The sequence below is a fragment of the Cimex lectularius genome, unplaced genomic scaffold, assembly GCF_000648675.2.
Source record: "Cimex lectularius strain Harlan isolate CLEC.00 unplaced genomic scaffold, Clec_2.1 scaffold35, whole genome shotgun sequence".
Taxonomy (NCBI): domain Eukaryota; kingdom Metazoa; phylum Arthropoda; class Insecta; order Hemiptera; family Cimicidae; genus Cimex; species Cimex lectularius.
In genome coordinates, this window is record NW_019392746.1 from 132895 (window position 1) to 160822 (window position 27928).

Here is a 27928-nt window from a genome sequence, read left to right on the forward strand (position 1 = left end):
CCTTTGTTGAAACTATGTAACACTGCTGTATTTAAATTTAGATTGAAATTATGTTTTGTTTCTTTTAGATGGTCCTTAAATTCCTAAAATTCGCTCGAATTAGGCGTGTTCTTTTACTCTCGTTTTTATTTCTCTACCGCTTTGTCCTATACATTTAATATTACAATCATTACAATTGAGTTGGTAAACCCCACTTTTGGCCAAGTTGTCTACCTTGTCTTTAGGTTTTGAGAGGATGTTTTTAAGTGAACCCGTACTTTTAAAAGAAATTCTAAAACCTTCTTGTTTAAAGGTCTAAAGAATTGTCATTGGTCGAGTAAGGTGGCTATTCAAAATTTGAGATCAGCTTTATCTCAATGGTGCGCCTTTTCGGGCTTCATTATGTAATGGGCCTGTTAAAGAAAAAATTTGGATTTGTATAGGCTCAGATGGCCATATGCATGTACATATATGCAATCACGAACCGAGCTTAGCCTATTGGCCTCTCGTAGTCCACCGGCAATTACAGGATTTATTATTTACAGTAAATTGCCGGCAGATTCGAGAATCATCAACACGCCGGATGTTGGCAGTCTGGAATCAGACATCAGTCTTCCCGTCCGTCCACCAAGGTTGACCTCCAGCTAGGTCAATTCAACACCTAAACATTTCGTACTCACGTTCATTATTAAATACATTCACTCCTATTTAAAAACCATTTATTCAATTATGAGTTGTCTATATTCCTTCATCACCCTTTACCCGTATTATACAACTGCCTAATTGAGCACCGATGGGGTGCTCGTTATTCCCTCATCGACCTTCTCACATCACACATTCTCGCCAATAAATGCTTTCACTCTCCACATAACCTTTACACATACTATACAACGGAGGGTCGATGGGGTGTATCCGATTCCGCCATCGACCCTCCCACATCAAACTTTCACGTTAATATATACATTCAATTTCAACACAAACTAGAATAGAACAACCCCATTTCCTCCAAGAATCGGAACAGGGGACCCAAATACTCGCTTATGTTATCAAGCTTTTAAAGAAGACCTAGTGCATTTTGTTGCAAAATGTATGTAATATATCTTATCGAAGATTCGGTTTCTTTATTTAAATTTTTCTAAATATAATAAGACACCGTTTATTGACTTGCTGTTTAATGATTTCAAAAATGTAATTAATTTTGCGAATCACGCTTGCCTCTATCGCCAATAGTTAATATTAGAATTTAATTTTTGAATATTTTAAAGCTTTTTCCTTCTAAATTGCTAGCCCCAATAATTTATAATCTATATTTATTATTTATTATTATTAATTATTATAATACATAAATTAAACGAAGAAAAAATATGGGTTAAAATGTTTGTTAGAAAATAATTTAATTATTAAAAATTAAATTACTAATTGCAATATTTAGTTAATGATTAATTTTTTTTGTATCAACATCAAACAAATTTGAGTCAAATGTAAATCGGCCTCAGGGAAACGGACTTCCGTTCGTACCGACTTAAATTATATATTACGTTTTTAGATTTTTTTATTGGCCAAAAATTTGCAACTTTGAATCACGAAATTCTAATTTCTTTCTCAGCCCATTAGTCTAAACTCCAAAATATTAAAAAAAAATCATAATATTGTGTAAAATAATCAAGCAAATATATTTATTTATATAAAAATGATTTTTTTTGTTAATAACGCAAAGTGGTAGGCATTGTTTAAACTTTCTTATTTTCATTTAAAGCTTTGGTGATTCTGTTACATTGTTGGTGTATTTGTGAAAATGTATGAAAAAAAGGTAATTTCCCGCTCGAAATTTTATCCAGCCGATCCTATTGTTCAACAGCCACTGGACGAACGGCAAAACACCTTGATTGTTATCTTCGAACAGTCTCCACTGGTTTAATCAACTTTTGATAGGAAGGGAAAATTGTGGATTATTCAGCAAGTAAAAGTAATCAAAACGTTGAACAACATACGGAATCATCTGTGATGGCAGTCTGTGAGCAAATTAAATACACCGATGTTTCCGGGCTGGCATCTACCACAAACGAATTCCTCTTGGGTTGAAACCGTGGGTGGTTTTTTGGAGCGGAAACCAACTTTTGCCTTATAGTACATTAACCTTACCAAACTAAACTATGCATGTTACAACGTAACAGAAATCAGGAGGAAAACGCATTCCATGGTCACAATCAGAGTTTGTAAAACGTGAAAGGTTAAGATCATAAAATACTAAGCAAGTTCCACCGTAAACAATTTTATCCAAACATGAAAAAATAAACGATTAAAACTATAGTGAAAATATATTCAGTTTGTGATAAACGATTGTTTAACAACAATAGTGTTTTATTAAGTTATTTAAGTTAAATTGTGATTTATTGGATTGTACCCCTGTTTTTGTTTTTGAATTCGTCTTGTTTGACAGTTGAGTAATGCTCAATAAAAGATTTCTTGGCATATTTTTTACTAAAAAGTAGTAAATTATTCTTTATAGAAACATTCAGAACTGTATTAGTAATGAGTTCAGATGGTAGATTTTCAAAATAAATAAAAAACATGCTACAGGTGATATTGAGTACATTTGTTTCCACGTATCTTATGTCTATATGATGTATATTTCTAACAAATACTGTTATTACACTTAATTTAAAAAAGTATTAAAAGAAGCAGAAATTTATCATTTTTAACAACTTTTAGCTCATTTGTATATGTGATTAATTATTTGCTAGGTGAATAAAAATTTATTTTCCCAGGCTTACAGCTGCTAAAACAAACAATAATTCGAGAAAGGTCGACCTATTAAAAGCTAAAACATGATTAATTAAACTGTTAAAAGAAAGAAAAGACTTTATGAATAATTTGTTTTTCAGTTTTCCTTTTTTCAGTCAGAACCAACTGGTATAAAAATGAATTAACCTGTCAGGAAAATTATTCTTTTAAACTTATATACACGAGTCGGGTTAAAATTTTATTACTCTAATTAAAATGTCAACGAAAATAATTAAAAATTATTTATTTAAAACACTGTTACCGGCACGCATTTTGAAGTAAAGTCACCTCGACTTAGTATCTGGAACATAAACTATGCCACATTGAAAATTTATGTTTTATTATTGCAACACTAATAATACAATTATATAATAAAGTTTATCAAAGGTTATCAAAGTTTAATTACTATTTACTTAAATTGACACTGGAATGGTTAACAAAGAGGGAAAGTATAAAAAAGTGTGAATGAAATATGATGGGCTGTGCCAAGAACTTATAGGATTATACGATAGGATTGCAAAAAGAAAATTTAAGAAAGATAAAGTAAAAAGAGAGTGTAAGAGAGAGAGAGAGAGAGAGAGAGAGAGAGAGAGAGAGAGAGAGAGAGAGAGAGAGAGAGAGAGAGAGAGAGAGAGNAAGGGTAAGAAAGAAAGATAGATAGATGATAGATAGATAAATAGATAGATAGACAGATAAAAACTGGGTCACCAACAATTTAAAATGGAACATTGAAGAAAGATCAGAAACGTGAACCGAAACGCATAAGCGATTGAAATATATGGCATATAAACAATTGGTGTTTTATTTCAACAAAATTCAACCAGCTAAATTGGAAAAACAATATGTAATACTAAAAGTTTAGAAACGGTGCTGTAGTAAAGGAAATTTAATGTATTGAAACATATCTTGGTCATCTGCTTGAAAGACTGTTTGTATAATAATAAAACAATAAATTGTATATGATTGTAAATAGTTATTGTAAATTTCACTTTACTAAAAACGTTTGTAGATGTTGTTATATAAGAAACATTGTAGTTATATAAATTGATGTACGTTAAGTTTGTACTTAATCAAATGTTTGGGAATGCTGAATATTCGTTTTGATTTTATGAATTTATCTGCATGTCAACTGATAAGGTAGAGGTGCTGAAACCCCAGTGAACAATAATAAAACGAACCAGAATAGATGGAACCTTGAACGGATGGACAGTTGATAAACAGATGGCAAAAGTCCGTTCAGAGATTGCCAAGCCAAATGTGTTGGATATATTGTTGTCCACAGGTTTTCCATGTTAACGTTTTGTGTTAAAAGTGTTATAACTTTTCACTACACAAATGTTATTTATGTAAACCTATTGAGAAGGTTAAATTATTATTGTTGAAATAGACGTGAAGTATTTATATTTCTTGGGTTTCTTTTCAGGAACTAGGCAACCAAGAAAACAAATTTAATGGTTGTCTAGTGTCTGAATAGAAACCCAACAAATATAAAAAGTCAACAACCGAAGAAGAAGAGTAAAAATAAGTATTTATATTGAGAAATGAATCGCTTTTTATACAATGGATAGTAGAAAAACTCTTTTGTTTAAAAGGCTGCCGCACGCACAAAGGGAAAATAAACGTCGTTTAAGTTCTCGATATTTATGCGAAAAAGAAAAATGTTTCATTTAAAAGCTTTAAATCCGAGTTTTGTGTCTGCTGATTCGCTTTTATCTGCCGAAAAGTTGCCCAACTTCTCCTTTTATCCGCAGAACAACTTTCTAGAGAGATGGGACATTGAAGAAACCATTTGAATGTATTCACTTCATAACTATCTAAGAAAAATCAGGTCATTAGGCGTTAGGTTAAAAAAAGACTGTCAGGCAAATACGTTAAATTAATGAAGGTTATTGTTATGCTTTAAGTGTTATCACGAAATCGCACTTAAATATCGCAAAAAGTTAAAAGGGAAGATGTACAAGAAGTAGTTCGAATTTGCAAAGCGAAACACCATGGGACTTTTTTTTAATAATAATATAATAATTATTATAAATCGCCTTGAAACTTTTTTCTGAAACGGATAAAATAAAAAGTATCAACTAGACAATCACGAAAAATACCCTCTGATTAATATCGTTCAATTGAATTTCTCCAAGCAAAGACATTTTCAGACTTCTCCGGGTATTATTCTGAACACACGCCTTTCAACCTGGAAAGAACGTCTGGCAACTTTCCTGACGGTGAGGAAGATTTATTTAGAAAATATCTATACGATTATTTCTTTCCAACAAAGGATAATTTCTTCCCTAGTGGGTTTACATATAAGGTAAAATTGTCAAAATTGGAATTACTCGACAAGAACCAAAACGTCTTCGTCTCATAATTTGAGAATGTAAATTCCGAGAAGGAGTCACATAAAAGATAGACCTGGTTCTTCTATATTTAATTCGCGATTAAAATTACGTTATTAATCAGTATTTTTTTGCAACTTTGAAGAGAACAAATATCTCAATTTAGCAAGATTAATTGTTTTAGTGTGTAAATTTTCCAACAGATTGACAAGACTTTTCTGATCGATTGTTAATCTAATGTCAGTTACAGATCGAACATTGTTACTACGTAAATTAGCGTGTTAGTGAATTCCTTCGTTTAATTACCACTTAATAAAACATTATTCAATTTAAAAATAATATTCTCTTTCACCCTCACTCTTGCTCCCTCCGACCGTTTCTCGCTCTCTCTCTCTCTCTCTCTCTCTCTCTCTCTCTCTCTCTCTCTCTCTCTCTCTCTCTCGGTCTCTCTAATAGTAAAAGATACTAACATAAACAATATATGTATTTGTTGTTTTCTTGTTTGTTTTTTGAGGAAACAGGACAGTTATATTGTTCTCACTACTTGATAGATATATTTGGAATAATGAAAGTGAATGTATTAACCAAAGTGCAGTGGGAGAGGGCGATGGTTGCTTAGCCGAAGGTCGTTGGTTCGAATCCCGCTCGTGACGTTAATTTTTTCATCTCAACTATGACCTTAGATAAAAAGAATAAGTACTTGAAATCACCATCTTAATGCATTTTCTTAAACTGAAAATTAATTTCCAGAATTATGCAATCTAAAATTTGCATTGCTAACACTTGAATAAGTTGTTTTCTAACGGTTTACAAGGTCGTGATACTCAACGTAAAAACTTTAAACAGTCATAAACGTTAATTTTCATCCAATCTTTTTGACGTTTTTCAAATTTTATTACAAATAAAAAGTCCAATTTGATTAAACATTTGGATATTAGTTCGCTCTATTATGTATATATTTCTACGCCAAAAATTAATGGGGCTTCAATTTTTAGTTTTACTCCAAGATATGCATGTTTTTGAGAAAAAGATGTCTGACGTTATGTTTCGTTCTGTATACGTTTTAATGCACAATTTAGAATGCTATTTTTCTAAATAACTTTTTTTCTTTTTTTTTAGGTGAGCGTAAACTCCATCATCCTTTGGTTGTTTATTGTGTAAGTACTGCTTTTCGTTGACTGTTTTCACTTATGAGGTTTACTTATTTATTTGTTATTAATGTTGACAATGTTTGTAGGAGAAATAATTTGAAAGTTCGTGATTGCAATCAACAATAATATTAAATATAATAACTTATTTATATGAATTGTAAAAGGTTTTCTGTGTACAGAAAAATAGTTAAAAGCATAGATAAAACTAATAGGCTCTAGCAATTTAAACGCTAGAATTTCAAACGAAACCGTTCAGTTAATTATTATTCAAATATCTAAGAAAACAATTTAGTAACTGAAAAGATAAAATGAAGTAATTGCTTTCATACAGGATGGCCTAAGGCCCAGATGTCTCGGGAGTCAAACTACTATTAAATACTTAATTCATTTTATTCGCAACTAAAAAGCCAACTAGGATCATATAACTTATTGAAAGGTTTAAATTCATGTCACCTAAAAACGCAGAAGTAATATTTTTCCAACTAGCTGTGCACATAAATACATTTAGCAAAAATAATATCCGGTAAATAAATATTTACAAAAGATATGTATGTTTACATATTTTCTATTCAATTGGAGAAAATTGTTTTACATCGGAAATAATTGTTTCTCCCGACGATTTATTGATAATTTTATTATTGAATGAATCTACTATAAGTATGAATAAGTTTTACGGTTCATTATCATCAGTTAATAAAAGTTATCAAGTATTGTTGAAATTTTTCAAAAAATTGAACGGTTTTGAACTTTGAATAAAGTAGCTTTATTTGTTTTTCATGCTGACGTTTTAACAAAATTGGATTTTTTTGGTCACAGAAAAAAGAGATAACGGACCTTTATGGAATAATTACTTTTTCCTCGCCGAATGAGTATCACTGCAATGTTTTGGTTGTGCGATGTTTTATTTTATAAATAAAGAATATGATCGCGATAATATGAATTTTCACGTTTGTGTTAAATATTTACTGCAGCGCAAAGATAATAAATTTATTAAATAACAGAGATTATATCAATATTTTTAGAGATTTGTAAATATTGGTCATTAAATAAAATGTAATATGTTTTAATCATGTATCCTGTAATGGGTCTTTAACAAGAAAACGTGCCCGTTTTCAAGGGGAAGGAAATATAAAACCTAGATGATAATAGTACGTGTTTTGTTATTTATTTTGCAATTAAAACGGTCTTAACATTAGCGAAATAAATGCCCAAATGGCGGTGCGTCGCTGGGAGAGCTTATAAAGCAGGCCCTCCGTTGTGAATATTTATGAAATAATTAACCTTTTCTTTCAAAAGGCTTTTGTCAGGAGCGGTGCGCGCTTCTCTCCTGCATTTTGCCTCCAAACGGAAATGTCGACATTAACTCTTAATTCACCGGCAGAGGAAATTATCGTCTTCAACAAAATTTCCACCCCTGGATAATTCAACAGAAAATTTATTATTCAAAAAGGTTTTGAACTGTAAAAACAATTCTCTGGAAGAAAGCATACAGTACCTAGAAAATACAAAAATATTACAATGGGCAGTATATATGGTGGACAGATTTCGGCCGATTTCCTTGTATGTCTATAAAACTTAAAAAAGTACTAAATACATGAAATCATCTTTAAAATAATAAATGTACTGAATTCCTAAAGTTATACAATATATCATGCTTCTTCCCTTTCTTCCACAGCGAACTAAAAAATCTGTTTTGAAAATTGACCCTTCTTTATTTCAATACCCTGGGAAGTGCACTACCTTTAAGAGAGTTGAGCCCTTTCCGGGGTTCCTCTTCGCAATTTTTATAGGCGTTACGATCGCCTTTCCGAAATATGAGTTCTGTTCCTAATGCTAATGCTTTGCAGTGACCTAAAACTTGTTCCAGTATCTGGAGTTTTATTACAGAATCAGGAGGGTTTTTTTTTCAGTGTTCTAATTTTTAAGGTGGTTATTGAATGGGGAATGTCTAATATAAAGGACTAGTTGTCTACTTGCCTATTGAGATTTAGATTTTGAGATTTTTAGAACTGCTGTAGCCGAGTGGTTAGCGTGACACATTCATGGCTCGTAGTTTTCGTGGTTGTGGGTTAGATTCCCACCGTTTCCCTTTTTCCCTTCCCTCCCCCCCAAAATTTATTGATGAAACATCAACGGAATAGGTACTCTGTCTAATATGCGAGTTCATAAGGCCATTAAAAAATCGATTTGGGTGAATTTATCCAATGCGTGGTCGGTAGGTCATTTCTTTTTATACATTTGTTCATTTCTGCTTTTAACATGTTTTGGGGCAAACCACTCTGTGAGTCAAAAGGGTGTGAGGGATTTTCCTGTTTTTTTCCAGTTTGTTCTTTGCCTTCCGTCCCTTCCTGTCCTGACATGTACATCAGGATTATCTGATTTCGCTTTCCTAGGAGTTATGATATTTTTATCTATCTTTAGCATATCTTTTTCTGAAAATTCTCTTATTGTTGTGTCTGCATCCAACCGTAGTTCTTTTTCTAGTTTTTGTTGCTAATGGTTATTAACTACCAATCGACAAAAAAATTGAAAATACACATTATTTAGTTCTACGTTAGCTATGTTTGATTGTTCTTAATTTTTTAATATTTACAGGGTTGTACGGAATATTTTGTCTTTGGTCAATTTTCGAAATATATCCAGTAGCCTTATGGGACAGGACCATGGTTGTGAAGTCATCTGGTATCATGTCTCAGTTGTTCTGGTTTTCATATATTTCTCCATGTATTCAATTATACATTAAAAAATTTCAAAACTAAAAAGTTTAAACGTCCTTATAACTTACTTGCGAAAATAATGTTTTATTATGATGCAAAGAGTAAATAAATTAGAGGAATTTGACAAGCAAATTTATCCTGTGTGTAATCATTCTTTCTCCATTTTTTTTTTTTTATTTTTTTTTATTTTTTTTTTAATGGTCCGAAGGGTTTCTCGATTTTGCTAGTTACCTGTCTTCGTTTTCCTAAGAGATAGATCAGCTTTGCGTTGAAGGTGGAGGAATCTAATTCCCTTGGTGCTGCTTGAATGTCTGAGAACATATTTGTCTCTGCAGCTTTTAATCCATTTTAAGTATTTCTTATTTACACATTTCGTTGGGTCAGATTGAATTTAGTCCTAAAATTCTGGTTGCATTTTTCCTATCCTGAAGTGTGAAGTTCCTTGGCAGTGGCAATCCTAGTACCATTTCCGCTTTTTGGAAATTGTGCTATTATAAATTTCCTCGCAATGTTAGGCCATGCCAATCCTTGTAATTTTTTAAACTGATTTTTTTTCCAAGGGTTTTGGCTTTCAAAACCATACTAGGTTACCATGTATGACAATTTTTTGATTTATACACCACGTTTTAGTACAGAATCTTTGGCTCAAATGTTATATCTTTTGCTTTTTGTATTTATGATCTATATGTTTCTCCCCTGTGGGTTTTTGAACCAGTATTACTCTTAGTATCTGGATTTCTTCTACTCAAGTATGTTATTAGTGTGATTTTGTATATGCTGAGACCAAGATCCATATTCTCTTACACCACCTTTCTACTAATTTGAGAGCTCATTGTTACCACTAGGTCATTAACATAAACTATGGAAAGGTAGGCTCTACGATTAAGTCTACAACCACCAACAACCAAGTGTGGTGTTTGTACATTCACTTGGGGGGGGGATATTCGCAATATTCCAAAATAAGGGAAATAATAATAGCAATATTGTTAAATATACACTTCTTTATTCATGTTTATAAGTAAATAATTTAAACCTTTACAATTCAACATTTATTATTTGTGGATTCATTTACATAGTGCTTATTATTGCAGAGGAAATTGCGATTCATAATTTGCAAAATATTTGACACATTGTTATTTGATGTTCGTAAAGTACTGAGATAACAATCCATTTCTTTCAAAAATTGACAACGGAGGATAAAAATTGGGCACTGTATAATTTTATTTATGACACAATCTGTATAACGGATTGGGTAATAGAAAAAATCGAAATGAACCTTTATTAACCACTTATAACGGGGTGATTTGCCCCTTAAACATCATTATTTGAAAATGGTTCGTCTGATAGAACTCCATGAAAATTCTTCACCATGGTAAATCGATTTACATTAATTTGTATTGAGCTAATAAATTGACTATATTGGTGTAAATTTATGAGTAGTTTTTAACATTTGCAATCATGGAACAAGCAATATTTTTTATTTAGCTGCAAGCTGCTTGGAGGATTCATTCTACATCGTGTATTAAATATATATTTTTGGTAAATTTAAGGCAAATTTAAAGCAGATGTGTGGTGATTAGTGACCGTTAATCGATAATTATTCGGAAATCGTGAGATGCGGTCTGGTGTGATATAGGTTTCAGAAAAAACATTTTCTTTATCGTGCCAACGTTTCGATCTTTATAGAGATCATCTTCAGGGCCTGGGATTTGCAAACATTGTTTACATTTAACAAATACATTTAGGATGTGGAAAAGTGAATTTATACAATACAAAATATATAGTTTATATTCAATCAAAGTATTTCTGAAGATGATCTCAATAAAGATCGAAACGTTGGCACGATAAAGAAAATGTTTTTTCTGAAACCTACATCACACCAGACCGCATCTCACGATTTCTGAATAAATATTTAAAGCAGATGTTTAGTTTACAGAAAGATGCGTTAATTTATATGAGTGGTAAAAGGTGTGACAGAGGACAAATTGTCTGTTGATGCGTCAAAATTGCACTGTTTTTGCTGGTTTCGTCTACTATCTTGGGATATGGAGATTTCAGTTTTAAAAAGTTCTCAAAAAAAATTTTTTATGAGAAGAAAAAATCCAATAAACATTAGAAATATATTGGATATCAGGACACATGGGTATTTAGGTTAACAAACAGGCAGACTCACAAGAAATAACAAAAACAACAAAGAATCATCCATCACAGAATAAATCAAAAAAGACAAACTGAGATGTGGATAAATACGAAATGTGCCATACTCAGTAAGCTTATGTTATAACAACTCTTAACAAGACTGGCAAACTCATCTGTTTGATCTCATTTGTAGGTTATGCAATAGATAAATAACCTGGTAACAAAGAATACCCAGGGGAAAAAAATTGTAGCAACGAGAGTCAATGAATGACCTAGCACTTCTGAATTGAAAGACTGAGTCGATTGCACTGAATTTAGGAACTAGGAAAGCTCAAAAGCCAGAAGGCTGCAATGCTTAAGGATCAAACCACCCCGACGTTCTGCATCCATCTTCATAATCATCATCATCGGTGATATGGAGTTTCAAATTTAAAATCTTACCCACCAAACCATTATTATTTATGCGAAGAAAAAGAAATCTAATGATCGTAAGAAAAATATTGAAAGAGAAATCAAAAAGCACAAGCATAAAGTGTAAAACAGCGTTGTTTTTTAGCGTAACTAGGAAGGTTTAGGTTTAAAAACTGTATGCCTTGCAGGATGAAATGACCTAGTTGTTGAAAGCCCTTGGAGTCTTACTTTAGTGGAGGGACGGATGAGACGATATGCAGATATATATCGGTATACCACAACACCTTACTAGGCGATTCTCACGGCTTCCACGAGAAGTTCAATTATGCACATTTAAAAATTTGGCAATTAATAAATGACTATTCTAGTTTGAGAAATACAAGGAATTAAGGCAATAATTAGGTGGCAACAAAAGAAGAGAACCAAAAATAAATAATTACGTGTGGTGATTAGTGACCGTTAGTCGATTATTATTCGGAAATCGTGAGATGCAGTGTGGTGTGATGTAGGTTTCAGAAAAACATTTTCTTTATCGTGCCAACGTTTCGATTTTTATTGAGATCATCTTCGGGGCCTGAGATTTACAAACATATTGTACAAATTCACTTTTTTCCTCATCCTACATATATTTGTTAAATGTAAACAATGATTGTAAATCCCAGGCCCTGAAGTTGATCTCAATAAAGATCGAAACGTTGGCAAGATAAAGAAAATGTTTTTCTGAAATCTACATCACACCAGACCGCATCTAACGATTTTCGAATAATAAATAATTACATAAATGTACATTCTCGTACTTGCAAATACAGAGATAATAAAGGTTTTTGATGTATATGTGTTTCAACGTTTAAAAACAATCATGTTTTGTTGTTGATATGATTACAAATCTTTAAGAGTTGGATTATGTCTACAGCTGAATTAGTTTTTCTTTATGACACAATTATACAAATTTCATTTCACTGTCATCAGGATGTTTCGGTTGGTACATACATCCCCCCTCTAGAAAAAAAAAGCTTGGGTCAATCGGAGAAAAAGCAAATTACAAATGTCCTTCAAGCATAATAAAAGCATAATGATATTTTACCCCAAGATAATATACCATGGATTATATATAGAGCATGTTAAAAGTAATTGGTTAACTTTTAGCAAAAACCAGTTGAACTTTTGATTAAACCAATATCAATATTTTCTTTATACTTTGGATGGGCTGGAATAGGGGACATCTTATCTGCCCAAGTTGGCTCTGCAGAAAGTTTTGGGTGGCTGAATTCAATTATACTTCTAGTGTTATCTTGTATGACCTATTTCATTTCGTTATTTCTTGTTATTTTTACTTGTTTGATTTAATTTTGAATTTCGATTGAAAATTTAGCTTAATTTTTTATGTATTTGTAATTTTTGGTTAATACAAAGAACAGGTTTTGTTAACGGTACTGATTATTCTGAGCTCTTTGACTCCAAGCTGTTTCTGACAGTCCGGCTTCTAAATTACACTGAAATTATAAGATTTATGAAATGTGAAAAATATGAAATAGGTCAATTAGTAATGGTTGAATTGCTTTGATTTATAGAGAGGTCAAGTGGCACACGAGGGTAGCATCATTTCCCCGGGAAGCAATTATATTGGAATCACCACTTCCACTTTATTGTGCAGTGTGTTTTGTTTATTAAATCTTATTTACTGTCTGATTTTTTTAAGAAAATCAGGTTTATCTTGGTAGCTTATAATGTGAGACATTTTGAAGATTTAGTTCTTTCTGAAAATCCAACGTTTCGAAATGATTCCCGTTGTAAATTTTGTAAACGCGGCACCACTCCAATAAGCGTTTAATGCTGGGAAAATGCTGAACCACGACGGGGTATTAGAGGGTGGCTGGGGAACTACTTAATTATATAGAGACCCCAGCGAAACCTAACTAATCCCAATACCCACCTCAGAAGCCCGGGCGTTATTAATTAAAGGTGGCCTCAGATGCTGCAAACCGCGTTTACCATTTCAATCAGGTTTGAGATTGGGGGAAATGTATTTCTGGTGTGTACGATTTCTTTTATTGAACCGGGGCAAGTCTCGCAAAAATAAATCGGGATTCAACAGCTCAAAATAAAAACACATACAAAAGAAATAAAATTGAAAAAGTAACAAATAGCAACTTTTCCTAACAAATTTTAATTTTTTTAATATATTTATGAACATCATTTCTCATTTTTGAGCATCCCATCATCGTTCAACTTTTATATCCGTAAAGCCAACATTTTAAACCAATAAACAGAGGCGTAGGTAGTCGCAATGTTTAGAGCGTAGACGGGGGTCACTTATCTCTTGAAAGGTCTCGGGTTCGAATTTCAGCGGAAATGGATGTTTTTCAAAGATCCCGGAACCCTGGGGGTTAATGTAATTTCTGTTTTGTCAACACTCGTAAATAATAATAATCAGATAACTAGAGGCCAGAGTTTTGAACGTAAAAAAAACTCTATTTTCATTTTATTTATTTATTCTGCACAAAAGCCTGTCCGTTCTACAGAGACGGTGAATCCAGGCTTATGTATATTACATGTTTACTATATTATATAAGAAGCAAAAGATTACAAAACAATGAAAAAGGAGAAAAAAAGAACAATCCGAATATAAAGAAAAGGAGCAAAGAAAAATTTAAATAAATTTAATATTGCAATAAACTAAAAGTAAAAGAACTTTGGTCTCTTCACTGAAATAATATATAATATACAGTGAACTAGATAAAAAAAACATAACTAAATTATTGTCTTTTTCTTTAATTTGAGGGGACAATGTTTTGAAATGTATTTGCACCTGATTTTTTATATGTTGGGAAAATACAAATAAAGTGTCCAAGAGTCTCCAATTCTCCCATCTCACATGTCCGGCAAGGGAATTGAGAGTCAATAGCCAGCGCAGTGTATTTTGGATATACATATTTCCACCCTAAACCGACCGATGACCCTCAACCTCTCTACCTCTGAAACGCAAATAGGGCAAAAAGTATATTAAAAAACTAAAATTTGCACACAAAAAAAATTAAAACAAAAAATAAGTACTGCCAAAAACCAATGTTTAATATTGTAAATAATGCAAACTTTAATTATCCTTCCTTAAATCAAAGTAACAAAAAATTATGGCGAGCCGCAACTGTTTACAAAGATCACTGGGAGACATAAAATGGAATGTGTATCCAGTGATAGCATTCAAAAAACATAGATTAATCGTAATCATTCTCTTCTTCTCTTCTCACTTTCTGAAAGATCACTGTCTATTTAGATGTCTAGAAGGGTTATTGAGAAGTGATCGTGAAAAATATTTCTGTACGAGAAGATTAGGGTGGAATTTGAGTTTAGTGTGGATTTTGTTGTAGCTGCATCTTCCAATTTTTATTATATAGGCAACATTTATACCGTTATGTATTATGTAGTTGAAAGCATAGAAGCGTTGCCAATGTTTACAACATTTATGAAAAATTTATGTATATACTATTTACATATTTTATTTATAGATAAAATAGTATTTAACAAAATTACATGTTCATAAACATATACGTATACATGGTGTCTTGCTAATTCATCATCGGGTTTTCTCAAAAACTTCTAAACCAAAAACAAACAAAAAAGAAATACTTTTTTTGGCATAAGCTATACTTTCAATTTTTTAAATGATAACCTTCATTTTAATTTGAGGATTCATCTTTCATTCGATTTTATGAAAATAAGCTAAAACATTTTCCAAATGAGCTCACGTTTAGATAATACACAATTAACAAACAGGTACATAAAAAAATTTGCCATTGTTACTACGCCAAAGACGTCAATTTTTTGTATTTTGTTTACACTATTTATGCTCAATGGATAATTTTCTTTGCTTTTATTCAAATAATAAATCGCGATATTTCTACCTATAGTATGCGGAATGATAATCCTGTAATTTGAACGCTACCGATCATTTTGTACTATCTATCTTTGCTGAGCTGGTGTGTCAGATAAGTTTTGGCTTTACGTCTTATATTAAGTGAGTCTGTGTGATTCCGTAAAGTTAAGACTCTTTTACCAGATCATGACGAGTGATGGTGGTGGTGATGGTGATGTGTGTGTGTGTGTGTGTGTGTGTGTGTGTGTGTGTGTGTGTGTGTGTGTGTGTGTGTGTGTGTGTGTGTGTGTGTGTGTGGGCGTTATCTTTTTGTCGGTGCTTATGGTCCTTTTTCTTTTAATTTGTTTAAAGTTTTAACTAACGTAAATGATGTGTATTAACTTATGTTAGGTTTTGTGTTTATGCGGTTTCTAGCGATATTTCTAAGTTTTCGAGTATATTCATTTTCCGACCTCTTTGTACGACTTGTAGTTTCATGTTTTCTGTATGGATAAACATTTTCTGTCCGGTGAGCCGTGCAGTTTGATTTTCCGTTAAATTTACTTTTAGTTTTGTCTGCTGATGTATTTGACTCCGCATTCGCATGTTGCGATATATACGGCTTTTTTTGTCAACTGGATTTTTTTCTCAATGATTTATCTTAGTAATTGTCTGATTGTGTTAGTCTTCAGTACTGTACTAATTCTTAAGTTCAAACAAACAAATTTATTCTAAAATATAGTCATGAAAATTATTGAGGGTTCCATAAAAGTGTAATCAAATTTAAAATAAAATAAAATAGATTCTGTTGTGTAGTTTTCTGCAATAAAAACAGAATTCTTGCAATTAAGCTAACAAAGTCCAAACTTAAGAGTTTATATTTGAGAATTTTCTTTCTTATCTCTGGAAAAGGATAGGCACGTACATTTGGTAGGATTACAATTAGGAAAAGCACAGATTTTTTGTATTAAATTCAAACTGAAAATACAATAATATCCTGTATCCGATTATATGAAAAAGTGAGTTTATTTTATTACTGTTAATAACAATAGAAAATTCTTTTATATTTACATAGTGTCACCCCTTGCTTTATATCCATTGAAATTGTTGCTTTTCCTCTTTTTCCATGGTTGAAGTTTCATTTTATCTTGAAACCATCTTTGCCCAACCTTAACAACGCTAGAACGAAAGGATCAGACAAAAATTTCGGTCAAATTCTCTCACCGTTTTATCGGCCGTCAAAGTAAAATTTCAATCAGCAAAACGGTTGATTGAATGTAATTGCCGTGATGTTAAAAATTCAAACCTCGTGGGAGAAAAACGTCGATAGATTAAAGCAAACGACGTACAGAATGTATATTTCATTTTATTTATACTTTATATCTTTTTAATCATCTATCGAATCTTCGACTTTAAAATACATAAACTTCATGCGTATTGTGTGATCGGACAATTGTGAAAAACAATTTAAATCTGACCCGATGTACACGGGGAATAGAATGACCAGAATTGATCTAGCTTACAGGAGTTTCATTGCTTGCATTTCTATTAATTTTTCTAGGTTTCTAGAAATGTTGTATTGCATTACGGTTGTCATTAATTGGCTGAAAGGTTCATGTTTCTTTTAAAATCTATCCCACAATCCCTAGGCCCCTAATCCTAAAATGGGGCTGCTTTGTTGCTTTGACGTGGATGAAAGTAACGTACTTCTCTGCCTCCGCTATCTTGTTTCCGTTCGTAAAATAATAAGGTATTCCTTACTTTCAAGATTTAGAAGTTATTTTCAGTTTTATTTTGTGTTTAATTTTAAATCATGGTAGTGCAGTCCGCCAGCTGCTGATAGAAAAAGTTCGGTCGGAACTTAAACTCAGTAGGTATCGTGGTAACCTAAGCTACCATACTAACTAGGGCCTTGGTTGTGTTCAGTAATGCTGCCTCAACCTGTATTGACATTTTGAGCCAACCATACAAACAACCTGCTAAAGCAGTCTCAAAACATCCGATAATGTACTCCAGTTCATCTTGCACATCCGGCTGGCACGTTACATAGAAAGGGATGAACCAATCGAGATTAGTTTTTCTTCCCAGAGAAATTCTTTTCATTTGCGTATAGGTTTCACGGCAAGAAGAGGGCTTAATAGGTGATTTGTGAGGTCCACAAAGGGCTATGGCAGCAAGAGCGTCCAGTCCCACAACGAAAGAGTGGTAGGGATCGTGTTTCAAGAGGGTAAAAATTTAGTTTACAGTTGTTTCCTTCTTAAATGCAGCGGTTCAGTGTTGACATTGTCCAGTTTCCACCGTTTCGGACAGCTCTTCCTTGATAAAGAAAAGTTCCTTGATAAAGTTCAGAAATAAAAAATAAAAGCGGTACTTAGCCATCCATCAGATGAAAACGTAGGGAAAAATAAGATTATGCATAAATTTCATATGAAACTACAATCTTGGTTAAGCCAATTAGCGTGCTACACGGTGCACTTTAAGTAAACACGAAAATCATATGACACCAATTCATGACATGCATAACGTGTCGGCGTGTAAAGAACTCAAACCCAGCACGTAAATTTCATTAAATAAAATGTATTGCAATTTTAATGAGTTTTCACATTTTACTTGTTTTACTGGTATTTTTTTTTGTTAATGTTGATACAGCCATGTTTAGCATAAAATTCCCATGGTAGTTCCTCCTCACCCACCCGAAGTAAACAAATGTAACAACAGCTTTTATATATTATTTGAAGATCTTGAGATGCGGTCTGGTGTGACGTAGGTTTAGAGAAACATTTTCTTTATCGTGCCAACGTTTCGATCTTTATTCAGATCATCCTCAGATATCAAAGTGTTTGTTTTCCATGTCGATGTGTCATCTACAAATAATTATTAAATACGGTCTATAAACACCACACATTTTTTATACAACTTTTTTCGTGACGATAGTAACCTTAAACGGACACAAGCGAGTTTACTGGTGCACGCACCAAATATTTGCGTTTTAAAATATCTCTTTGTCGTGTGTTATTATCGTTATATTTTAAAATTTCTATTATTGTGATATAATACAAGTATTTTATTATTTCTTTGATATTATTATGATAAAAGTATTGTTACTTTAGAACTGAATTTTGTCGAAAATTTTCGAAAATCGGTTATCCAGGAATTTATGAATATTTCACAAAAATCTTCTTGTTCATCACTAATGAGTTAGGGGCTAGGTGAAGTCTCGCACAACGCATGCACAGAGTAGGCTTAAACTTTGCTTTTTGACATTTTAGCATTAATGCAAAATGTGGACATAAGTTTGAAATGAATAGTTTTAGAAGACAACTATTCTATGTGTTCTAAGTGCACACCTGTCACTCTTTCCCTTACTCTCTTTCTTGCTCGTTCTCTGTCTCTCTCTGTCTCTCTGTCTCTGTCTCTCTCTCTCTCTCTTTTTCTCTCTCTTTCTCTTTCCCTTTCTCTTTCTCTTTTCCTTTCTCTCTCTTTCTTTCTCGCTCTTATCTATCTGTACATCAACAAATTTCTCTCCCTTTCTCTCTCCTTCTCTCTCTCTCTCTCTCTCTCTCTCTCTCTCTCTCTCTCTCTCTCTCTTACTCTCCCTCTTTCTCTCTTAGCGTGTACACAAAATTAGCGTCATCCTCACCGTTGCAGCCTGTTGAGAGGCAATCTTGGTTGTGAACAGTAATAATTTTCAAGTTTCAGAAAAGTCTCAGAGAGAACTACACATCTAAAACATCGTAATAAATATAATAAACATTTTCTAACTTTCCTTACTCCTGAAGCCCTACTTTCCTGGCAGTCCTGAATTTTATATTTTTTATCTTGCAATTGTCGTATATAATTATGTATGCATATGGTTATATGAATAGTATTATCTTTTGATAGACATGACATTTTTTGGCATTCTATTTTTTATAATATCAGCTTATTTATAGCAAATTTATCATGAATAATATAGACGAGTTGATATTTTTTAAATGTTTACTGTTCTTTTAGTTTGTGTAGTAAATGGGGTATCAACTTACTGGTGGTGCCCTGGTTTTCTAAAATATTCTTCAACCTAGACAAAATTTGGTATTTTATCTACATTGAGTAGTTTTGAGTAGTTTAATGGGATACACGTCACGGTATTGCATATAAGACCAAAAGGTCGATCAGTTATTGTAAATAAACTTAATCCTTTTTATTAAGTTATTTTCACTTTCAAATAAATGTTTATTGTATGTTTGTTTTAAATAAATTGAAAAATTGAACAAAAATGTATGACCTAAAAACATGGTGAAGTATTTTTGGTTTATTTGAAATGTTTCCAAATGCTAAAGGACAAAATAACAAACAACAAACATTATATACATTAGATGTAATTGATAATCGGTCCACGGTTTTATTTTCGCCGTGTCGAAATAACGTCGAGGATGATTAAGGAGAATTTATGTTGCTTTTACATCTCGGAACCTGGTATATCACTACTTTTCCAACGGTCGGTTGCGCATTTAATCGGATGACTTATGGGATCCGTCATCTAGTTAACGCTGGAATTACTTCCGAATGGGCTCCCGTGAAAAGAATTTCGAATCAGGCCGTAAATCACAGAACGCCATGTCATCATGTCCGGCTCTCATGGCGGAAAAGAGGTTGATGATCTCATAGATAAACACGGTGATTGGAAGCAATGATTCAAATCGCGGGGGTTCCTCATTAACTTGCCCCACTAAAGTGTAATTCCATCAGTGGACCAACATACATGCGTACGGAGCCATCGCGCGTTGACTATTCTCTACTGGAACAATTTACCAATGGATAAAGTCTGGAAGAATCAATCCTATCTACTAGTTATTTAAGTTCTTCACTGAAAGGTTCGAAATGTCTACTGGTTTTAATTTGTTTAAATAATTTGAACTTTACGATTTGTTTATGAGTAAAACTATGAGTACAAATTTCGAAAATTGGTCGGGATATTTATAGAAAATAATATTTTCTGTCTACTTTCGCCATTAGCGATTGAAAAAATATCATTTTGAAAAGCGCAGTAAAAAAAAATTATAAAGTTAGCCGGAGTAAGGAGACTAATTATTAACATCATGAAAATTCCACTTTCCATAAAAAAATTATATTTATTAAACATTTCAAAATATCACAATATTACAAAAGTGAATTAACTTATTATCAACTTGCCGATTTTCTGAAAAAAACTGTCTTTGATTTAACTTTATAAGAACTACTAACATTTAAATACTGGAAAAAGTAAGTAATTTCTTAAAATCGTAGACCTTAAATTTGCAAGTAATATTACTTATATAACGTACACGTATGTTTCAAAATATGATAAGTATTATAATTAGTCATATATTTGACAACTATTCCAACTTTTATAAATCCTACTACAATATTGACGGCCACATAATTTTTTTTAAATAATTAAAATAAATTTCCTTAAATTGGTTACATGTATATTTTATATATGACACTGTGTCATCACTATTCTCTCGCTTCTCTCAATTTTCTCTCATTCTCTCTCTCTTTCTTTTCTCTCTCTCTCTCTCTCTCTCTTTCTCTCTCTCTCTCTCTCTCTCTCTCTCTCTCTCTCTCTCTCTCTCTCTCTCTTTCTTTCTTCTTATCTATCTGTACATCCACAAATTTCCTTTTCTCTCTCTCTCTATTTCTTTCTATTATCTACTTGCATATCTCTCTATATTTCTCTGTTTCTTTCTCTTTCTCATCTAACCACTCACTCACTTTCTCTCTCTCTCTCTCTCTCTCTCTCTCTCTCTCTATCCGTTACTTTTTCTTTTCTTTTTCTCTTTCTCTCCCTTTCGTTTTCTTTCATTTCTCTCTCTCTCTCCCTTTCTTTTTCATTCTTCTATCTCTCTCTCACCTTACTTTTACTCTCTTATCTATATATCTCATTATTTCTGTGACATACACGGACATGCGTACACATACACAGTCGTTATAAATAAATTTCCTTCCCATATTAATTTCCACCTTGACCCAATCTCGTTTAGTTCAATCAGCGATCCTATTGCTACAAATATGAATGCAAATCAGAAATCATGACATGTCAATTAGTTTCAATCGACCGTTTTACTTATTTTAAACGTTCTCCGATGGTCGATGAACCATTGACTATCGTCTCTTGACAGCATATTCGGGCAGTGTTTCAAAACAGTCAGTTAACAAAAATCACAAGCCTGGCTTTCTCATTTTAACGGAAAATCGGTGGTGATAAGTTTGAATATCTAGGTATTTGTCAACTATTTATAGCGGTTTGGGTTTAAACCCGGCATAGCCCATGGAATTTTAATTTGGAATGGTAATAAAAACTATTGTAATTTTATGGCCAGTAAAAAAGGTTTGCGTCATTTATTTCAGAAATGTGTAATATCACAGGTAAATAATAAAAATTAATCAAAATTCTAAAAAGTCAAAACTTGTTCTGGTTACGGAGTTCCCAAACTAGAGAAGGTCACAGATTGTTTACTGAGTCGACACCCAGGTAATGCATCATGCTAAATATTCACGTCGATAATTTATCGATTGAGACGAATCATCAATTATTTTCCAACCTTACAACCCTTACGAGACGGGATATTTCTTGGATAGGGGAATTGTTACTTACCAACTACCCGGTGGGAGTTGTTACTTCTAAGCGGCAATCCAAATACCTTCAGCCCTTGGGCATATATTTGCAGAAGGCATGGTGTTTGCACGAAGTGTCGGTCCTGTTGGAATACGCCAGCTCCCCGTCCTCGTGATCTCCAAACCCACACGTTACAAATACCACTTCTTAATGGCGCAAAGACCTTTAAAACGGTCTTGACGAGAAATAAATCGGGTTTTGTTCAAACGGACCCGGAAGGCTTATAATTAGATTTTTCCAAAAGCACATACCAAAATATTTGCGATTGGGGCCGTTTTGTGATTTCCATGTGTTAGGTAGTAGAATCCTATTAAAATATACTATCATTACTGAAATGATGATCATGCATTACGGCATAAATAACATGAAAGAAAATATGAGAATAACTGAATTAATTTTTTTCACTCTATTTATGTATAAATCAATACATTTTAGTTGGGCCAATAACATAATAATAAAATTCACTAATTTCGTGGTCCGCTTGACCAATTAATACTTTACAATTAATTAAGGTTTTTAGTTGAGATGAAAAATGGCAAAAGGAGGGAAAACTGTGATGGGGAGTTGATGTCCGAGTGGATCGAGGTCACGATAGCTCAGGTGGTAGAGCAGCGGCGTATCTAGCCGAAGGTCGTGGGTTCCAATCCCTCTCGTGCCATTAGTTTTTTTTTCATCTCAACTAAAAACCTTAATTAATTGTAAAATAATAATAAAAAGTGAACATTTTAACAAGCAAATATGAAAAAGTATTTACCCCATAATCAGGCCTCAATGGATAGAGTACAATACATTGTAAGGAAATTGAAAACGTTTCATCATCAAATTATATGGGCTAAAATAATCCACCTAAACGATCAAATATACGCTCAGAAAAGGAGACCTGAAATAAACTCTAGGAATCTTGGTAAGTCTTCTTCTTGAATGATGACCAGCGATAACAGTGCTAACAGACTGTTCTTTAAAAACAAGTAGTGAAAAATGTGATAATCAGGCTGAAAGAAACATCAGCCCTGATGTTATGCCGATTGGGTCAAGATCAAGAATGCTATTTTTACGGTATTCAAAGTCAGGTCTTTATTGAATAAACAATTATCAACGTAATATTTCAAAAAATACGAAAAGCCTTGAATTAGTAGAATTAGTAGTGAAAAGAAATCGACCGGGATTAAAGATGAACGTGGGAAGAATCCATCGTACTGATGTATCTCACCTGGATACTTTCTTCGTTTATCTATACCCAATACTTAACAGGGAAACTACGCTTAAGAAAGCGTTTTACAATTTAATTAAAATCCAAAAAGATAAACTTGATAAATTGCACAAAATAGTCGAAATTGATAAGACCATTAAGTTTTGTCGCTTTCTCGTAACGGAAACGACCAACTTGGGACTTCGTAGGGCTTTAATACTTAATCGTAATACAAATCGAACGGTCGATAGCACTTTGGATTATTTACAGAAAAAATTGTTTTTCTTCGGGTTGTTGGTTGGGAGGTAAACAATACCCCTTTTAGGAAAAGTGAACTGTTGTCTTATTTTAGCCAAGTGAATCAAAAATAACTATTAACTTAAATTAACAAATTTAATTATTTGTTAATTTTTATTCAATTTAATAACTTATCTATGTAACCTTTAAAAATGTAAAAAAAATATGCTTCCATTATTTACTTTGCCGTTAAATCCATAAAAAAGCTGAGTTTATGCAATTTAAATACATAATTTACACACATAGAGATGGAACATCTTGTAACTATAGAAAAGTTGTAAAAAGTTTAAGTGTTATAATTTTAGTGGAATATTAAAATATCCAAAGTAAAAATTATTATAAAAAAGTATAACTATTAGTTATATATTATAAATTACATTAATTATATTTTCTACCTATTATAGTTACTAAAAAATGTGTAATATAATTTTTAATTTGGATGGAATATTTGAATATTATTACTTACAGGTGTGGTGATTAGTGACTTTTAGTCGATGATTATTCGGAAATCGTGAGATGCGGTCTGGTGTGATGTACGTTTCAGAAAAACATTTTCTTTATCGTGCCAAGTCTCGATCTTTATTGAGATCATCTTCAGGGCCTCGGATTTACAAACTTGTTTACATTTAACAAATACATTTTGGATGTGTACATCACACCAGACCGCATCTCACGATTTCTACTCAATATAAATATATAGTTATAGTGTATTATTAAATGATTTTTGGTGTATAGTACAATAATTGTACAAGTACAACATATATAAAGGATTATTGGGTATAATTTAAAATGCCAATTCCCAACCGTCAGGTTGAATTCCGTTCCTTTCACTCGAAAACTCAACAGGTGTATAGTATTGTTGACAATATCGCCACCTATTAGGAACAAAAGCAGTATTGCTTGGGTTTCTCTCTTGATTTAGAATCGGCCTTCAATCGAGTTCGGCTTAGGCTTACTTTGAAAACCAAGAACATCATCACGCACACTTAAACCATATCTAACCGATTATGCCGAGTCAGTCAGAGAACTGAATTTCTCCCAGGGAATCATTCTTGGCCAATTTCTGTTTTTAATACACTGCAGATCTACCTTCACATGTTAACATTTCAACACATACCTTCGCTGACAATACAGTAATTCTAACACCTCCATAAACATTCGAAATATACACCTGAATGAAATGGAGGGATGATTCACAAAAGTTAAAAGAAACGCAACTAAAAGCTTACTGATGAATTTTAGCTTTGCGTTAAAAGTTTCTGCCCTTTAGTGAACATAATCAGAACTTCATACCTACCGCTGTGCGTAATCCAAGGTTTTTCAAGGATGTATCTTGACTAAATCTTGAGTAAAAGTTTTGGTAACCGACTTTACAAATAACTATAAAATACTTCTTGAGTCAAGATTAAAATTATACAATGAAAGTAGACCTTCAATTTTGACCTCTATGGGGCTACAGTTGTAAAGATTTGGAGTTCAATGAAGTATATAACTCCCAAAGTCTCCAATCTGTGCAGTCCAAAATTATACGTCAAATTTTAAATTCTTGCTTCAATGTTTATGATTAAACAACTCATAATGAAATGATGAACTAGATTATCGACCTGCTGGAAACATGAAGTCTTTTCAGAGGATCTGCGGAAGAGGTCAAACAGAGAAAACTTCCTTTCGGATTTCGCCGAGCTTTCGACAGTCTTATACTGTCATCTTCAGGGCCTGTTTTATTATCATATAAACAAACAATTAAAACATGAAAAAACAATAATTACAACAAAAATTGAATATCTTACTTTAAACCTTAATAGGGAATTAAACAACATGGTGTTTTGGGCACAGAAGTACATTATGTTTTTTGGGGCTCAGCATCTAAACATTAATTTAAATTGAATACATTAATAATTGAAAATTATAGCTAAAATTATAAAACTGTCGAAAGCTCGGCGAAAACCGTAAGGAAGTTTTCTCTGTTTTACCTCTTCCGAAGAACTCATAATGACCTTCTCATCCCGTTTGTAGATGACCTCATCAAAAGCCCTTATAGAAAATAATATCCGTCACTTATCATGCAGCATCGTCTGGTACGACGTCTATTAATTCCGACCCTAATCTATTGGGACCGTATTACCGGAATGGTTAGCGTGTCAGACTCTCGGCTCGTAAACCTCACGGTCGTGGGTTCGATTCCCACCGTCGCCCTGTAATTTTGATCACTCCCCCCACAAAAAAAAACCTACAATACAAATCTACAGTTTCTGGCTAATAATCAAGACATTAGGCTATTAAAAAAGTCTTCCGAAATGATTAAACCTGCAAATATATTTTTCTGTTTGGTATTTACAAAATTGTAATATATGATAAATTTTTGTTTTAGATTATATTTAGAATTCACATAAAATCAATGGGATATCATGAACCTGTATGCTATTAAGGCTTAATTTTATGTTTTACCATTGTTCTGCAATTTAATATGATTTCTATGTTAATATGTACATGCTATAGATTAAACTAGGACATATTTTTGTGTGTTTTACTGTGACATTTGAAAGTTGTCACATCACATCGCCTTGAAATTCGGTCGGGTTTCACCTCTCCAGGTGATATTTGTTGTTTACGTAACGACGGTTATGACAACTGTGTGAATAATTTGATTTTATCACCGTAGGATACCAATATATTATAAAACAATAACTTAGTCAACCAATTAGGCGACGAAAAAGATAAATTGTTGGTCCCGGCAGTCATCTTCAATCCGGTCCAATCTTGAACATTCTTATTACATTATTCATTCTTGCTCGATTGTATACAAGAAAACGAAACTTGTCGAAAATATCCAACCTTCGAAACGGCCGAATCGTGATTCATAATTGACGGATGTTGCGAATTGCCTCGGACCTTCTCCAAGGCACGTCCGCGAACATTGAATCGTTAGACCCACAAAAAAAAAGAAGAAAACTCGACAGAAACAATATTGCGCCAGTAAATGTCAACTTGTCCATGGAGTTTTTCAACTTTTATTAAAGTAAAGGAGAACGTAAACTAGTATTACCTGTAATCCCTATTGCCATTGTATCGCCGTTATAAACGGTTAATGAAATTTAACGCCTCCCACTTATTTAATTAATTTTACGGGTAATTTTAGACGTCTTGTTTCATCAATGGGGCTTTCAAGAGCGACACACTATACTCTCCTTCTCGGAAAACGACATTATTTAAATGTAAAAGCATAAAATTGTCTCCCTTGTCTTACACATTGCTAATTAAGGTTCATGAATCATAATTTGCTGCGATAAAAATTCTTCTGACAATTTAGCAAATAATTCTCTTTTTATTACTTTGGTTTGAATTTTAACCCAGTATTTGTTGCGCTATTTTACCCATTAAAATTAATTAAACTAGTTACAACGTAATTGTTTCTGTGTAGTACAAATTATCGATAACCTTCATTTCAATCTCACAATTATACTGTACAATTAGCAAGGTCTACGGAAAGTAAATTTAGTTCAAACATGAATCAAAATAATGTCCATATAATTAGATAACCTAAAAATCATTTCTAATTTTACAAAAGTTTAGTCAACTAAGTCTTCAACATAAATTATAACAAGTTCAAGTTCGTTAAGAAAATAATTGAACAACTAAATATTTAATCCTTTTTGCGTAGAAAATACATAATATTCAATTTATTTCGTCTAGCATATCAAGCATTGCTAATTTCTATTAGTTTTAATGAATCTAAATTTAGCTTACAATTAGTATTCAGATTCATTTAAACCGTAATATTTTCAAGTCCTGTATTAAATAAAACATTTGACATAAAAACATCCTACTTAAGTTTTGAAAATTTTTAAAACCCTAATTAAGAAATAATAATTACAGACATTATAAAAAATGTATAAAACCGCTTAGCCGTCATTGATCTCATTTTAATTGATGTTCATCCAAAAAGGAAAACATGCTCATTGAAAAGCCTGATTAATGGATGAAGAGTAACAAAAAAAACTTTATAACCTAAAGGAATGAATAATGATTAGACATGGTAAAATAATAAATGTCGACTGAGCAATCTAATTCACAAAACTCATTTACATAGTGGCTGATCATATCTAGAATAATATTACAATAATTACCTGTTAGACGATTTAATTTAAACGATAAACAACCTACTATACTTGTCTATATTATATGTCAATCTGTTTATAAAACACTAAACTATACTACTATAAAATAATATACTTATCCAATTACTAGGATACATTGTGTATTATTTACTGTTAACGTAGTTAGGCATTCATGTAACAAGGAAGCCTATATAAAATATTACTTAAAGATTATATGCTATGCAAATGAAATACTCTATATTTATAAATATTTTTTCATTATTTTTTAATTTAAAAACACTTTTATTAACGTTAAAAGTGAAAAAAAGATAGATAAATATTCA

At 32.4% G+C, this 27928-nt stretch overlaps 1 protein-coding gene across 4 annotated transcripts in view; it reads left to right on the forward strand.

Moving 5' to 3' along the window:
• Positions 1 to 27928, forward strand: part of LOC106669294 (octopamine receptor beta-2R) — a 293096-nt gene that overhangs the window by 100331 nt on the left and 164837 nt on the right. The window contains exon 2 of one of the 4 annotated variants that reach the window (XM_014398661.2): positions 6213 to 6250. The exons of the other annotated variants lie outside the window; for them this stretch is intronic. The gene's annotated coding sequence lies outside the window, so the exon portion shown is untranslated. The remainder of the gene's footprint in view (positions 1 to 6212; positions 6251 to 27928) is intronic. 4 annotated transcript variants of the gene reach the window in all.